Source organism: Brachyhypopomus gauderio, chromosome 12, assembly GCF_052324685.1.
Source record: "Brachyhypopomus gauderio isolate BG-103 chromosome 12, BGAUD_0.2, whole genome shotgun sequence".
Lineage (NCBI taxonomy): Eukaryota > Metazoa > Chordata > Actinopteri > Gymnotiformes > Hypopomidae > Brachyhypopomus > Brachyhypopomus gauderio.
Window position 1 is genome coordinate 23,562,318 of NC_135222.1, and position 13,651 is coordinate 23,575,968.

The 13,651-nt window shown below is 43.2% G+C and overlaps 1 protein-coding gene across 4 annotated transcripts in view; it reads left to right on the top strand.

Moving 5' to 3' along the window:
* dennd2b (DENN domain containing 2B) overlaps positions 1-13,651 on the top strand; it is a 49,956-nt gene that overhangs the window by 1,908 nt on the left and 34,397 nt on the right. The window contains exon 1 of one of the 4 annotated variants that reach the window (XM_077023949.1): positions 3,406-3,638. The exons of 2 other annotated variants lie outside the window; for them this stretch is intronic. The gene's annotated coding sequence lies outside the window, so the exon portion shown is untranslated. Of the gene's footprint in view, positions 1-3,405; positions 3,639-13,651 lie in introns of those variants that run through there. One more of the 4 variants, XM_077023951.1, reaches the window with a different exon arrangement.

Consider the following 13,651-nt stretch of genomic DNA (forward strand, 5'->3'; position numbering starts at 1 on the left):
CTGTAGGTTTCACAAAACATGACTCTGATGTGGACTTTACATATATGTATTCAGGTAAAAGGAATGAGTTAAGTAACACAGTTCATGGGTTTCCTGTGCCTGAATAACTTTCACAGGTGTGTAAACTGCACAGCTACCCCGTATGCTTAGTGGGGAGGAAATGGGTTTGACATGGGTCAACACAGCAGATGTGTAAGTGATCGGCTCAGCCAAATCACAGATTCTCAGTGATATTATAGTGCATTTTGAAAAAGACATTTTGGATTAAGAGTATAAATATTGACAAAACATCTGTTCCTCTGATTGGTTCATTGGCAGGGTTCGTGGTAGTGGTTCATATGTTTGTTATTCTGTAACTGGCCTTAGTTACAGTTTTACTGTTCCGTTGTAGACAGTGATCCACGAACTGCACCAACGGTCCACTTCCTGTCCGATAAGAACAGGGGGAGTAGCTGTACGTCAGTGTGGCATGCGCTGTTCCTTCCTCTGGCTGGAGACGACATCCCAAAGGGCGGACATGAGACCCTGGGTCTGTACGTGGAGAGGAGATATCCCATTAATGACCTCTAGGCACATAACCACCTACTGTGCAGACAGCTGTAGTAAGTTAATAATTGCTCCAGATGCATTGTGAATTCAGTCACTGCTCAACCCGACAGGCCCAGAGTTCTCCACCATCTCTGGTTCTGATAATAACCTCAGAACTGACTGAAGTTTTTACACTTTTAACTTAGCTTTTATCTTTTTTTAATCATTGTTAATTCAGAGTTTCAAATTGGACAGTAGAGAGTTCAGCCAAGCAGTTGGTATAGGTGCACTGAAAATTCTCCATCCTCCAAACCCAACACTCTCTCTCAGGTAGGTGTGACTGTGTTTGATCAGACTTTGATCAGACTTTCAGATCTTGGTCAGAGATGATTGCTCTCGGTTGTGCTGGTAGTTTTTGCTTTCAGGATTCTTGGAGCTATGTATAAGTGTTAGGTTTAAGTGCTGTCCAGATGTGTTTCTTAGCTGGTTTGTGAGGGTTCTTGGACAATTGTTTCCAACTGTATAACTACACATTTTGGAAGTCGGATCAAAGAACAAAAAACGAAAAAAAGAAAAATATTGCAAATATTTATATAATTGTGGTTATTATTGAATTGTAAGTGTAATTGTAAGTAAAAAATGCTGTGGCATAAATGACCAAAATAACAAAGATCCTGAGAAAAACATGCAATCTGTGTTTACTGTTTTGAGTTTGAGTAAGAAGCTGCAAATATCAGAAGAATCTTGGTAGCTACTAAGCTACGCGATTCTGCTTGCGGTGGTGGTGATACTGGGGGAGGTCGTCGTGCATTAGGGTTCTACTGGGACCAGACTGCCTGACTGGACTGTATTGGAAAAGGTCCGTCTGGCTCATACGTAGTGCACATCCAGCCACGTATTTTGTGTCCTGATGTTTTTAGCAGGCCCCCGGGCCCAAGGGAGCTGCTCTGTTTAGGTTAACCATTGCAGCTGGGCTGGACTCTTGAGGTGGGTTGTTCTATGGGTAGTTCTCAGGCCGGAGGATCAGGTTAAACCCAGCTGGGGCGTCCTGCTATAGATTAAAGACTGACAGGACCCGTGCTGAAATGTCTCATCACATCACCTGTCTGCTCCCAATAACAGAGTAATAGTGTAACCAGTTATTAATCCAGATTTTAAAATTCAGGTTACTGGTGTAGTTATTCAGTTTAAGACATATTAGGCTATTCAGTAACTACTGTTAATTATTCAGTAAGATCAGTGAACTTACCTGAAAGGTGTGTGGCACAAAGGGTTAGATATGAGGCCACCTGTGCTCTAGAGTCTGGGAGGTTAAATTACATTCAAATCAAACAGTCTTTTGAAATGTATATTTGACTCACACTATTTTGAGTGGCCATGGCATTATTTCTGCGGTTTCTGATCGACTTTTTAACACTGGATACTACTTTGTGGAAGCTTTAGACTGTTTACAGATTTCAGAGCCACAGTGGCTTCTCAGTCTGACCCATTATTCCTGCGTTGTGTTTTGATGGATGGAAGCTACTTGTAATTGTAGAAGATGACAGCTAGCCATCTTCTACAATTTCTACAGTCTTCTCAGATTGGTCTGAACTGACACACAGGCCTCTGTAGCTGGAAGACTGTTAAGAGTTTAATCAAAGTGCTCCAGTTATCCGTTACCAGACGTGTTCATCTATCATCTAAGCTGTTTTCTACATTAATTTGACATGCAGCCCCGTTAAGGGCTACGACGGCCATACACCCGATACAGGGAAACTGATATCTTACACTCTTCTCAGCTTGTCGTCAGCTTGAGGTGCTGCAGGCATTTTAAATGGGTTTGGCAAAACATAAAAAAGTCTGTTCATTGGTTCTCAGGATGGCATACCGGATCACTCCTGTTTATCCCCATCTTAGTGATAGGTAAACACTCTCAAGTATTCATTTGTTATTACATCATGTTGGATCATGTAGCAGTTGTGCAGAAGGAACCCCCCCCACCACCACACACACACACACCCCAGACACTCCCACAACACACACACACACACACACACATACACACACCCCAGACACTCCCACAACACACACACACACACACACACACAGACACCCCCCACCCCCCCACACACACCGCAGACATCCCACCACACACACCCTCACACACCAGACACCCCCCCAACCAGACACACATACACACCCTCCGGCCCATGAGTGTGCTTTTACACATTCTTTGTTCACTTACACAATTTATGTTGCTCATGCATGGCTTTGCATATCTGGGTTTATACAGCTGTTAGCAATGTGTTATGCTTGCTTTCCACTGCTGAAGGAACTGGATCAGAAGGGTAAATGGGAAACCAGTAAGTGGAGCAGAAGGGCAAATGGGAAACCAGTAACAGACTCTGCATGTATGTAGGCTCCATGCAGAGGCAGTTACTAACTCTTAGCCAGAAACCTAATTATAGAACCCCCATACAAAATAAAATATACAATGCAAATGTTTCTAGAGCGTTTTAAGTAAGATCAAAAGTAAAGTTAGTTGGAACTATATTATCACTCCTGGACAAATAATGTGAAACTATTTCATGTCCCAAAAAGCGCAACACATCAACCAATTGACCAGAAAAGTATCTCACAGTGACAAAGTTTGACGGGGAACAGAAAACTGGTAAAAAATAACCCACCCAACAAGCGCTATGTCAGAACTTACTCGATTAAGACGAAGTGAATATCTGTCCCACTCCGGCTACTACGTGTCTGATATTATGGATAAAAATGTTAACAAAAACCAGCCATGTGCCATTGTGCAACCCTAGCTGTGTAGTAGTGAGAAAACGTGCATCGGAGACAGTGTGTGTAGGAGTGTGTGAGTGTGTGAGTGTGTGTGTGTGGGGGGGGGTGCAAAACAATATCTCTCCATGGAAACTAGCTCAGCCTTCTGCCAGAGGTCCTCTGAAGAAGGGAGGGTTTTGTCCGCTTGAAAGAACATGACTGGAAGTTGAAGAGAGAGTTGCAGGTATTACCGGCACATCGCGGCGTTCCGCGAGTCTTCCTCTAAAGGAATAACACATGTTGAACGCGAGGAACTGGACATAATGGCTTGGACACCGAAATGGCACTTAGAGGTAAACCGTCTCATCTGTTTGGGCTCTTTAGCCAACTGTGCTAAGCTACATTGTGTTCAGCCTGCCGGACCCTGCAAAACATTTGGCTCCTGTTCAACTGGCGGGTGACACGAGGTAGAAATCCAGAGTTTTTAAAGCGAATATTGTTTAAATCTTCTAAAATAGACCTAGTTGAGCTCTTAACATTTTGTTTTGCAAAGTTTTATAATGTGTTCCTGAAGATATATGGATTCAAAGTTCAGTTACTGTACCTAAACCTTGAACTATTGGGGCACATGCGGTTTGAATGACGTTTCTCAGGATGGCAGCAGGTATTTATTAACACTCACAGTTGTTCCTCTCCTCTTTTATCATTAACACTCTCAGTTGTTCCTCTCTTTCTTCCTGTTCCCTTCATGCACATCATTCTTATAATCCCTATACTGTTTTAACTGTTATTTTGCATCCTTCGGAAGTTAGAATAGCATTAAAAAAATCACTGTCAAAGTGAGTAAATGCAACACCCCCGTGCCCTGCTAATAAAAGCATCCCCGTGTGCGCGCGCTGGGGTGTGTAAGCAGTGCCCCCCCCCCCCTACCCCCCCTCCCCCCCGAAGACACCCGTGCAGCTGCACGCGCTCCTGTCTTGAACTTTGCGCACAGAGCGTCTATTGTGTTGCTGGAACAATGACCTTTCCGTTGATTGGCCTGCACGGTCAGCTCAGGCACGGGAGGCCATCGGCCAGTGCTTGCGTAATAGGGCCGAGGGCAGGATGTCACCAGACCCCGAACTATGCGTCCAGCACCAGCGTCTTAAAGCTGCACTCATGTCTGCTCTTACCGTTAAGCTCATATATGGTCATATCGGAGTGTTTTCAGAGTGTTTGTTGGGCGCTGCGTCTGTTGGGGTTGACCTGCAGTAGTCTTTGGACTTCACACAGAACAAACGACCTTATAACCTGGTTCTTTTTGTCCTGCTGTGTCCATGACTTCAGCTGACGTGCTAGCAGCTTCCTGTCTCTCTGGGCCTGATAAGACCCTCGCCATGAATTTTGTAGCCCATCTCGAAAGCGCTGCTCTTGTGTTCCTGCCTGATGTGAGACGTGATTCTCCGTCCTGTTTGACATTCTCCATCACATTTGACCACAGTGAGAGCAAACACTCTGACTCCACTGTCTCCACTGCCTCTCCTTGGTCTTCCAGCTGCTTTCCAGTAGTGGGTATGCAGAACTCTGTCCTGCATTGGTCGAACTGGGACTGATGTGTAGAACACTTGTTCTGGCTTGCTTGTCATTTAAGGACACTTTGTACCACAAGCCAGTTACAACTTGCTCCAGGAACTAGATAGTTGACCCCAAGGACATGTCAGTCAGTAGCTAATAGGCTTCATGCAGCAGAGAGGACAGTAATGCATCAAGCCCAAATCCTCAAACACTAAAACACACCAACACTATAATACTACAACACTAAAACACACCAACACTATAATACTACAACACTAAAACACAACACAAACACTAAAACACTACAACACCAAAAAGCTATATTACTACAACACCAAAACACGAATACATTACAACATTACAACACTACACCACTAAAATGCTGTATTACTACAACACTGAAACACGAGCACATTACAACACTACAACACTAAAATACTACAGTACTAAAACACTAAACCACACCAACACTAAAACACAACACTAAAACATTTCAACACTAAAATGCTATAATACTACAACACTAAAACACTACACAACTAAAACGCTATATTACTACAACACGAACACATAACAACACTACAACACTAAAACACTAAAGCCTTGATAAACAGAGGCGCCTGCTATCTTGGCTGTATTACACCAGTAGATGATGACATTACCAGAGAGGATCAGTGTGAATCCTCATATACAGTCTTATGTGCAGCTGTAATCATTCATAAAACAAAGTATAAAAAGTGCATTTAATGGAAAATTCCATTATACCATAATTCCACAACTCCATTATTACATTAATCCATAATTCTATTAAACAATTATTCCAAAATTTCATAACTTCATAATTCCATTATGCCATTATTCCAAACTAGAAAGTGTTCGGTCCCATTTCCCTAAAGCATTGCAGTGTTAATCTTAGAGTGTTCAGTGTGATACTCACTCTATACTGAGTGATGATCTTTGTGTAATGATGCTTTTGGGAAACAGTAATTCAGGTTGAACATAACTGACCATCACTGATTTTTGATTGACCAAGATTGACCTTGATGATCTTGATTGATCTTGATTGACCTTACTCACTGTGTGCATGCAGTTATTGAGTTTTAAGGACTGTCCTGCTTTAAGGTTCTATTCCACATGTGAAACCCATACAGGTGTGTTAATGCACATTAGACCAGACTGTACAGGATTACAATACCATGCCAAGTTTAATTTTCACCTCAAGCAAATGAAAATTGGACACTTGTCAGAAAGGGTCCCTCCATCTCTCCTTCCACATTTTAAATGCATCCGTGGGTCCTCTGTAGGGCCAGGTGTGATTTCACTCAGGTGTAGTTTCACTCAGGTGTGATTTCACTCAGGTGTGATTACAGACTGCCTGCTGGCAGCATAGTTGTATCCATGTTAAGGTTTTTGGTTGCATATGACTTTGACCAAATAGCAAAGGAAAATGCACCACATATTGAAGAAACGACCTAGCTGTGTTTGACCAGTTAGGCATCTATGCTTTGGGAAGTGCTCCTGAATAGTGTAGTGGGTAGAAATGTTTTTGTTCATACTGAACACAATGTAATTGTTTGCCTGTGGAAAAGAAGTACACATTGTTCTGGTGTTGCAGTTTTTCCCAAAATGCAGAAATGTGGATTATTCATTCTCTGCTTCCTAGAAAAAAAAAACCCCAACTGTAAACAGCTGAAAGTCAGGGAAGAAATGGAATGAAAAAGAGCTTGAAGAATTGGTTCCATCTGGCCTGTCCAGTTAGAACTCTGGGAGCAAGGCATCGTGGGTATTGTTTGTGGATTGTGCAGCTGCTGTGAGCTGTGACAGGCTGACCCCCCTCAGCCTGCCGCTTCTCACACAAACCCTCCATCATTATTCACGGAACCAGACCTCTGCAGCTCTGGCATTGAAGCCCAAGTGAAAGGAGACAAAAGACAGTGTCTCTGCTGCACGCAGACGGGCTCCTGCTCGCTGTAGTCAGTATTATGAGCGGTTGATTAGCAACACCAGGGATTCGTCCAGGTGGACGACTGTTTGACCATCTCTCGCTTTACTTGACATATAGACAGTCCCTCTTAGTCTAAACACAACAGGCTTGTTCGATCACACCAGCGTGAGAATGGACCACGTTACAGGACATGTATCTCCATGATGGTGGGAAACTGAGCGTCTTGAAGAGAGGTTTTTCCTTTCTTTGGTATTTATACAGTAATCTAACCCCAATTCTCACACGCACTTGGGTCAGATTAGTCTGATTCCACAGACGGGCTGTTGGGAGACGGTGGATCAAATCAGAAGATAAATGGTCTCCGGTGGGCAGACACATGGGCCAGTCCGGGTCAGCCACTGCACCTCTGGGGTTATGATGTCTGGAATGAGTTGCGGATGCACAGAAGTTGCTCTTCGGCTTCTGGCCTTGTCAGCTGAAGGAGGATCCCACAGCCAATCTACAAGCACAGCGGCATCTGAGCAATAAAAGACACCTGGAAGGTGTAGACGATGACACAGCAGATTTACTACAGTGATCCTGTTCATAGAACTGAAAAATGTACTTGCATATAAAAAAAAAAAGACTTTATATTGTTATATATATACCGGTAGTTATATTGCTTATGTATGTATTGTTTAGGTATAGGTTTTGAATCATTGGGCTTGTTTCACGATTCGTTTGTGTTCCGCCTTCATGTCCCATAGGTGGAGAGGGTTTGACTACCTGGTGGCAGTTATTATAGTGCTTGTTGTTCTTCAGGTGTCTGAATAAGGGATATACATACGTTCCCTTTGTAGGGGGTGACATTCAGGTGTCTGAATAAGGGTTATACATACGTTCCCTTTGTGGGGGGTGACATTCAGGTGTCTGAATAAAGTTTTATATATGCTCCCTTTGTAGGGGGTGACATTCAGGTGTCTGAATAAGGGATATATATGCTCCCTTTGTAGGGGGTGACATTCAGGTGTCTGAATAAGGGATATACATACGCTCCCTTTGTAGGGGGTGACATTCAGGTGTCTGAATAAGAGATATATACGCTCCCTTTGTAGGGAGTGACATTCAGGTGTCTGAATAAAGTTTTATATATGCTCCCTTTGTAGAGGGTGACATTCAGTGACATTCTATTATTCCTTCATTATAAGTCTAGAGCATATTAATCATTGATTTAGCCCCAGAATCTTGTTCTATTCTGCTTTCCCTGTCATACTAAATATGTAAATGCTAACAAATGCATCTGATAGACAAGACAAATATTAGTGCATTCCAGTTCCTAGTGCTGCATTATGGACGAGGCCGTACAGCCAGTTTGACCCTGGGACATTCCTCCGGGGAGGGGGGGGGGGGGTGCTCAGATAGGGTTAGAGTTTGCTTTGAGGTTGTGTTAAAGAACTTTACTATTTAACTATGTTCTTTTCAAGGACATAATGGACAAAGAGGCTTTCTTTCCTCTGTCTTGGATATATGTGTGAATCTTGGGAGTTGCAACTGTTCAAGGAAATCTTACACAAAGCCCTTGGGGATCTGCCTGGAAAACCCAAGTGATCAGTTAATTACTGTGTAAGCAGTCTTAGTGTTGAGCATGTGGTTGAGGTGAAACGTTTGGGTTAAGCACTAGTGTGCTGGTGATCTCTGCTGCTTCTGAAGAGTGCTGAAATGACTGTGTGACTGTGTTACTGTGTTACTGTGTGCCTGTGTCACTGTGTGTCTGTGTGCATGTGTGACTGTGTCACGGTGTGTCTGTGTGACTGTATTACTGTGTGACTGTGTCACTGTGTGCCTGTGTGCATGTGTGACTGTGTTACTGTGTGCATGTGTGACTGTGTGCCTGTGTGCATGTGTGACTGTGTGCCTGTGTGCATGTGTGACTGTGTGCATGTGTGACTGTGTGCCTGTGTGCATGTGTGTCTGTATGCCTGTGTGCATGTGTGACTGTGTGACTGTGTGTCTGTGTCTCTGTGTGTATGTGACTGTGTGCCTGTGTTACTGTGTGCCTGTGTTACTGTGTGCATGTGTGACTGTGTGCATGTGTGACTGTGTGCCTGTGTTACTGTGTGCATGTGTGACTGTGTGCCTGTGTTACTGTGTGCATGTGTCCATGTCTGCCTCTAAAATTAGCAACCATTCTGCCCATTTCTGAAAATGAAACGACTATGGAGTTTAAAATAACTGAGAGGAATTCATGATCATAAAGCATTTACAATGAAAAGGTCCGCCTGTTTTGGACCAGATGAAAATGAATGTGTGAATGTGTCATGTGGTCAAGAAGGCAATGAGAAGGTTTCCGTTTTTACTGTACTTGTATTGTATGTGATTTCAGAATGTTTAGGTCTGGAGTTGGTAGCGATACCATTTCTCTGTTGATGATAAACTAGGTCTCTCTGAAAACATTCCTGTCTGCATGACAAAGCATGTTCACTTTAACACTGCCATTCATGCACAAGGACAAACATGATGCTGGGAAAATTATCCAGGCTGTATTTCTCCAAAGTATTATCTATCAATCTACAGTATTCCTTTTATCAATGGAGTGTGTTGTTTTAGCTCGGAAGATCGATCATGCAGTGATGTGAAGGGTGTTTTATTAACCAGCTCCACTAATGACTCATCTTCTAGAATCATTTGTGCGCTGCATCTCCAAACATTTGACCTGGTTCTGCCTGCTTTGTCATGAAGGACAAGCTGTTTCATGCACACGTTTGGTAACTCTCTCGTCTCATGCTGGATTCACACTACATGGATTCAGCCTGATTTTGTCATAGATGAAAAACCTCCATCTTTGGGCCTAAGATGGGCTGCAAACAGCGATGAGGTGTCTCTGACACCATATGACAGCGATGAACACGTCAGAATTGTTTTGAATTTTCTGACATCTCCTGCGATACGTTGCTTGATGTTGACCAATAGGATGACAAAGGTGAAGAAAGAACTTGCTGCTCCAGTTACGCCAAACAGTGAAACAGAAGAAATGTTCTTTGAGCTGCTTTTGACCTTTGACCTTGGGAGTACCATAACAGTTAAAAAGCTATGTGCTGGCGACAAGTAATCATAATAATACCAATAATATATGTTGACAAGACAAAACCGATAGCAACATGCAAATAGCTGTGAGAAAATGTACGATGATTGGTCAGTGAGGACATGTTCGATGATTGGTAGGTAAGGATATGTTCGATTATTGGTTGGTGAGGAAATGTTTGATGATTGGTCAGTGAAGACATGTTCGATGATTGGTCAGTAAGGACATGTACTATGATTGGTCGGTCAGGACACGTACGATGATTGGTCAGTGAAGACACGTACGATGATTGGTCAGTGAGGACATGTTTGCTGATAGGTCGGTCAGGACACGTACTATGATTGGTCGGCTCTATACATGTAATACGGCCAGTCTCCCAATCAAGAGATGCCACTACGACTACTGTTTGATATAGTGACCATCATGAAGTGTCATGTAGTCTGACCCTGACATTACAGGCGTAGAATATTGTTTCTTTTTCATGTGGAGGGCTGTTTCCTTTTAACAGCAATGAGGGAAACAGAAGCACCTCAAAGTCAGACATACATCAGACATACATCCTGGTGTACATCAAAGCTGAAAAGAGGTTCAACAGGAACCTTGTTGTGAATGGGGTTGTGCATAATGGCTCCGGTGTTTAGTAGAAGCACGTTGGAACGCCATTGTGGTGGAGGGATTTGGTGAAATGTCATTGTGGTGGAGGGATTTGGTGAAATGTCATTGTGGTGGAGGGATTTGGTGAAATGTCATTGTGGTGGAGGGATTTGGTGAAATGTCACGGTGGTGGAGGGATTTGGTGAAATGTGACTGTGGTAGAGGGATTTGGTGAAATGTCATTGTGGTGGAGGGATTTGGTGAAATGTGACTGTGGTGGAGGGATTTGGTGAAATGTCATTGTGGTGGAGGGATTTGGTGAAATGTCATTGTGGTGGAGGGATTTGGTGAAATGTCACTGTGGTGGAGGGATTTGGTGAAACGTCATTGTGGTGGAGGGATTTGGTGAAATGTCATTGTGGTGGAGGGATTTGGTGAAATGTCATTGTGGTGGAGGGATTTGGTGAAATGTGACTGTGGTGGAGGGATTTGGTGAAATGTCATTGTGGTGGAGGGATTTGGTGAAATGTCACGGTGGTGGAGGGATTTGGTGAAATGTGACTGTGGTGGAGGGATTTGGTGAAATGTCATTGTGGTGGAGGGATTTGGTGAAACGATGAGCTGAGTGTGATTCGGCCTATTTGCACTTCAAGCTTGGCAATGGAGATGATTTAATGGTCTAATATATTTCTCAGCTCGGTGGACTATATTTTCACAGCTGTTCATCCTTCAACAGATTAACAAAAATATTCAGATTCACTGGGAAAAAAGATTCCAACTGAGGTTTTAGGCAAATATGTTTGAAACACCCGCGACACAGAACAGAGGATATTTATTTTTAGGTGATGTTATACAGATTAATCATTATTTTGCAGGGTCTGTAAATTAGAATCCTTGAATATTTTCGGTGCTATTTCAGTCCATTTGAACTGTGTTTATTCAGTGCTGACAAACTTAGAACACTCTAGTAAGAACTTTTAAAAATTAAATATTTTATAAGTAATCCAATTTAATGCAGAGTAGTTAGAATTACATAAAATATGAGGAGCCAATGACAGCAGCATCTTGGCAAACAAGTAATATTTTAAGCAAAGACATCAGTCAAAGCAACCTCCATCTACCCTGTGGGGAGGCAGGCACGTGTCGGAGTACTTCTGACTTTAGGTTATAAAGCTGTAAACAAAAACTCATCTTTTGTTTGATGTGATCGATTACACCAGGGAGCCGGGACACTTTTATGGAGTTTTAGGTGGTCCCTTAATTCCTATGACACAACAGACTGTAAGGGGCGCCTTCCTCTGGGGAAGAGCTAAAGACGAACAGGGAGTGATTAGGTCTGGGGTGGTCAGACCAGAGCAGACCTCAGCGTAGACTCAAACTGAAGATACACGTTCATCTCACAGTGCTGTGAAACAGGAAATGGCTGACAGGAGGAATGTTGTTGCTCCCGTCCTCTGTGTCCCGCACAGCGTCCAGCGTCCTCACGCTGTCTCACTACTTCAAAGCTACTTCCTGTAAACAAAGCAGCCACAGCACCTATTAGAATCAATCTCACACAGATCTCCTCATAAACCAATGTATTGGTTCTTGAGTGTGGCATCAAAAAGTCTCAGGACAGGGAGGTGGTGTTGTGGTATGCAGACGTCCTGTTCTCTGCTCAGACGTCCTGTTCTCTGCTCAGACGTCCTGTTCTCTGCCCTACACACTGATGGGAGGGAAGCCAAGTGTTGTCTACTAGTCACTGTGGTGTGGTGTCTCTTGGGCTATGCTGGTGCCAAATGGTGCACAGGAATCCCAGATGTACTGCGCTGGCTGCCTGTGTGATGGCGTCAGTGAGCGGCGTTGTGACCGGCGTACAAACGCAGAAGCAATAATGTTTCTGTACAGCTTATAAAACTAAGGTCAGAAAAAAAAATTATTTTAATCATAAGTCCAAAGGTACAGATGAGATGGAGTTCAGATGAGTGTGCTTGTTGTTCTGTGTTGCATGTGTTGGGATTGTCCTGTATTTAAAAGTGTTTGCAGTGTCCTGTGTTTACATGTGTTGGGATTGTCCTGTATTTAAAAGTATTTGCAGTGTCCTGTGTTTACATGTGTTGGGATTGTCCTGTATTTAAAAGTGTTTGCATTGTCCTGTGTTTACATTTGTTGGGATTGTCCTATATTTAAAAGTGTTTGCATTGTCCTGTGTTTACATGTGTTAGGATTGTCCTGTGTTTACACGTGTTGGCGGTGTCCTGTGTTTACATGTGTTGGCATTGTCCTGTGTTTACACGTGTTGGGATTGTCCTGTGTTTACATGTGTTGGCATTGTCCTGTGTTTACACGTGTTGGGATTGTCCTGTGTTTACATGTGTTGGCAGTGTCTTGTGTTGGCATTGTCCTGTATTTACACGTGTTGGCATTGTCCTGTGTTTACACGTGTTGGCATTGTCCTGTGTTTACACGTGTTGGGATTGTCCTGTGTTTACATGTGTTGGCATTGTCTTGTGTTTACACATGTTGGCAGTGTCCTGTGTTTACATGTGTTGGCAGTGTCCTGTGTTTACATGTGTTGGCATTGTCCTGTGTTTACAAGTGTTGGCAGTGTCCTGTGTTTACATGTGTTGGGATTGTCCTGTGTTTACACGTGTTGGCGGTGTCCTGTGTTTACATGTGTTGGCAGTGTCCTGTGTTTACATGTTTTGGCATTGTCCTGTGTTTACACGTGTTGGCAGTGTCCTGTGTTTACATGTGTTGGCAGTGTCCTGTGTTTACACGTGTTGGCGGTGTCCTGTGTTTACATGTGTTGTCAGTGTCCTGTGTTTACACGTGTTGGCATTGTCCTGTGTTTACATGTGTTGGGATTGTCCTGTGTTTACACGTGTTGGCGGTGTCCTGTGTTTACATGTGTTGGGATTGTCCTGTGTTTACATGTGTTGGGATTGTCCTGTATTTAAAAGTGTTTGCATTGTTAGGATTGTCCTGTGTTTACACGTGTTAGGGTTGTCCTGTGTTTACACGTGTTAGGATTGTCCTGTGTTTACACGTGTTAGGATTGTCCTGTGTTTACACGTGTTAGGGTTGTCCTGTGTTTACATGTGTTAGGGTTGTCCTGTGTTTACATGTGTTAGGGTTGTCCTGTGTTTACACGTGTTAGGGTTGTCCTGTTTACTCTTTTTGAATACTCTCTTTTTTTCATGTGGGTTTGTGCAAATGTTTGTTTGGTTCAT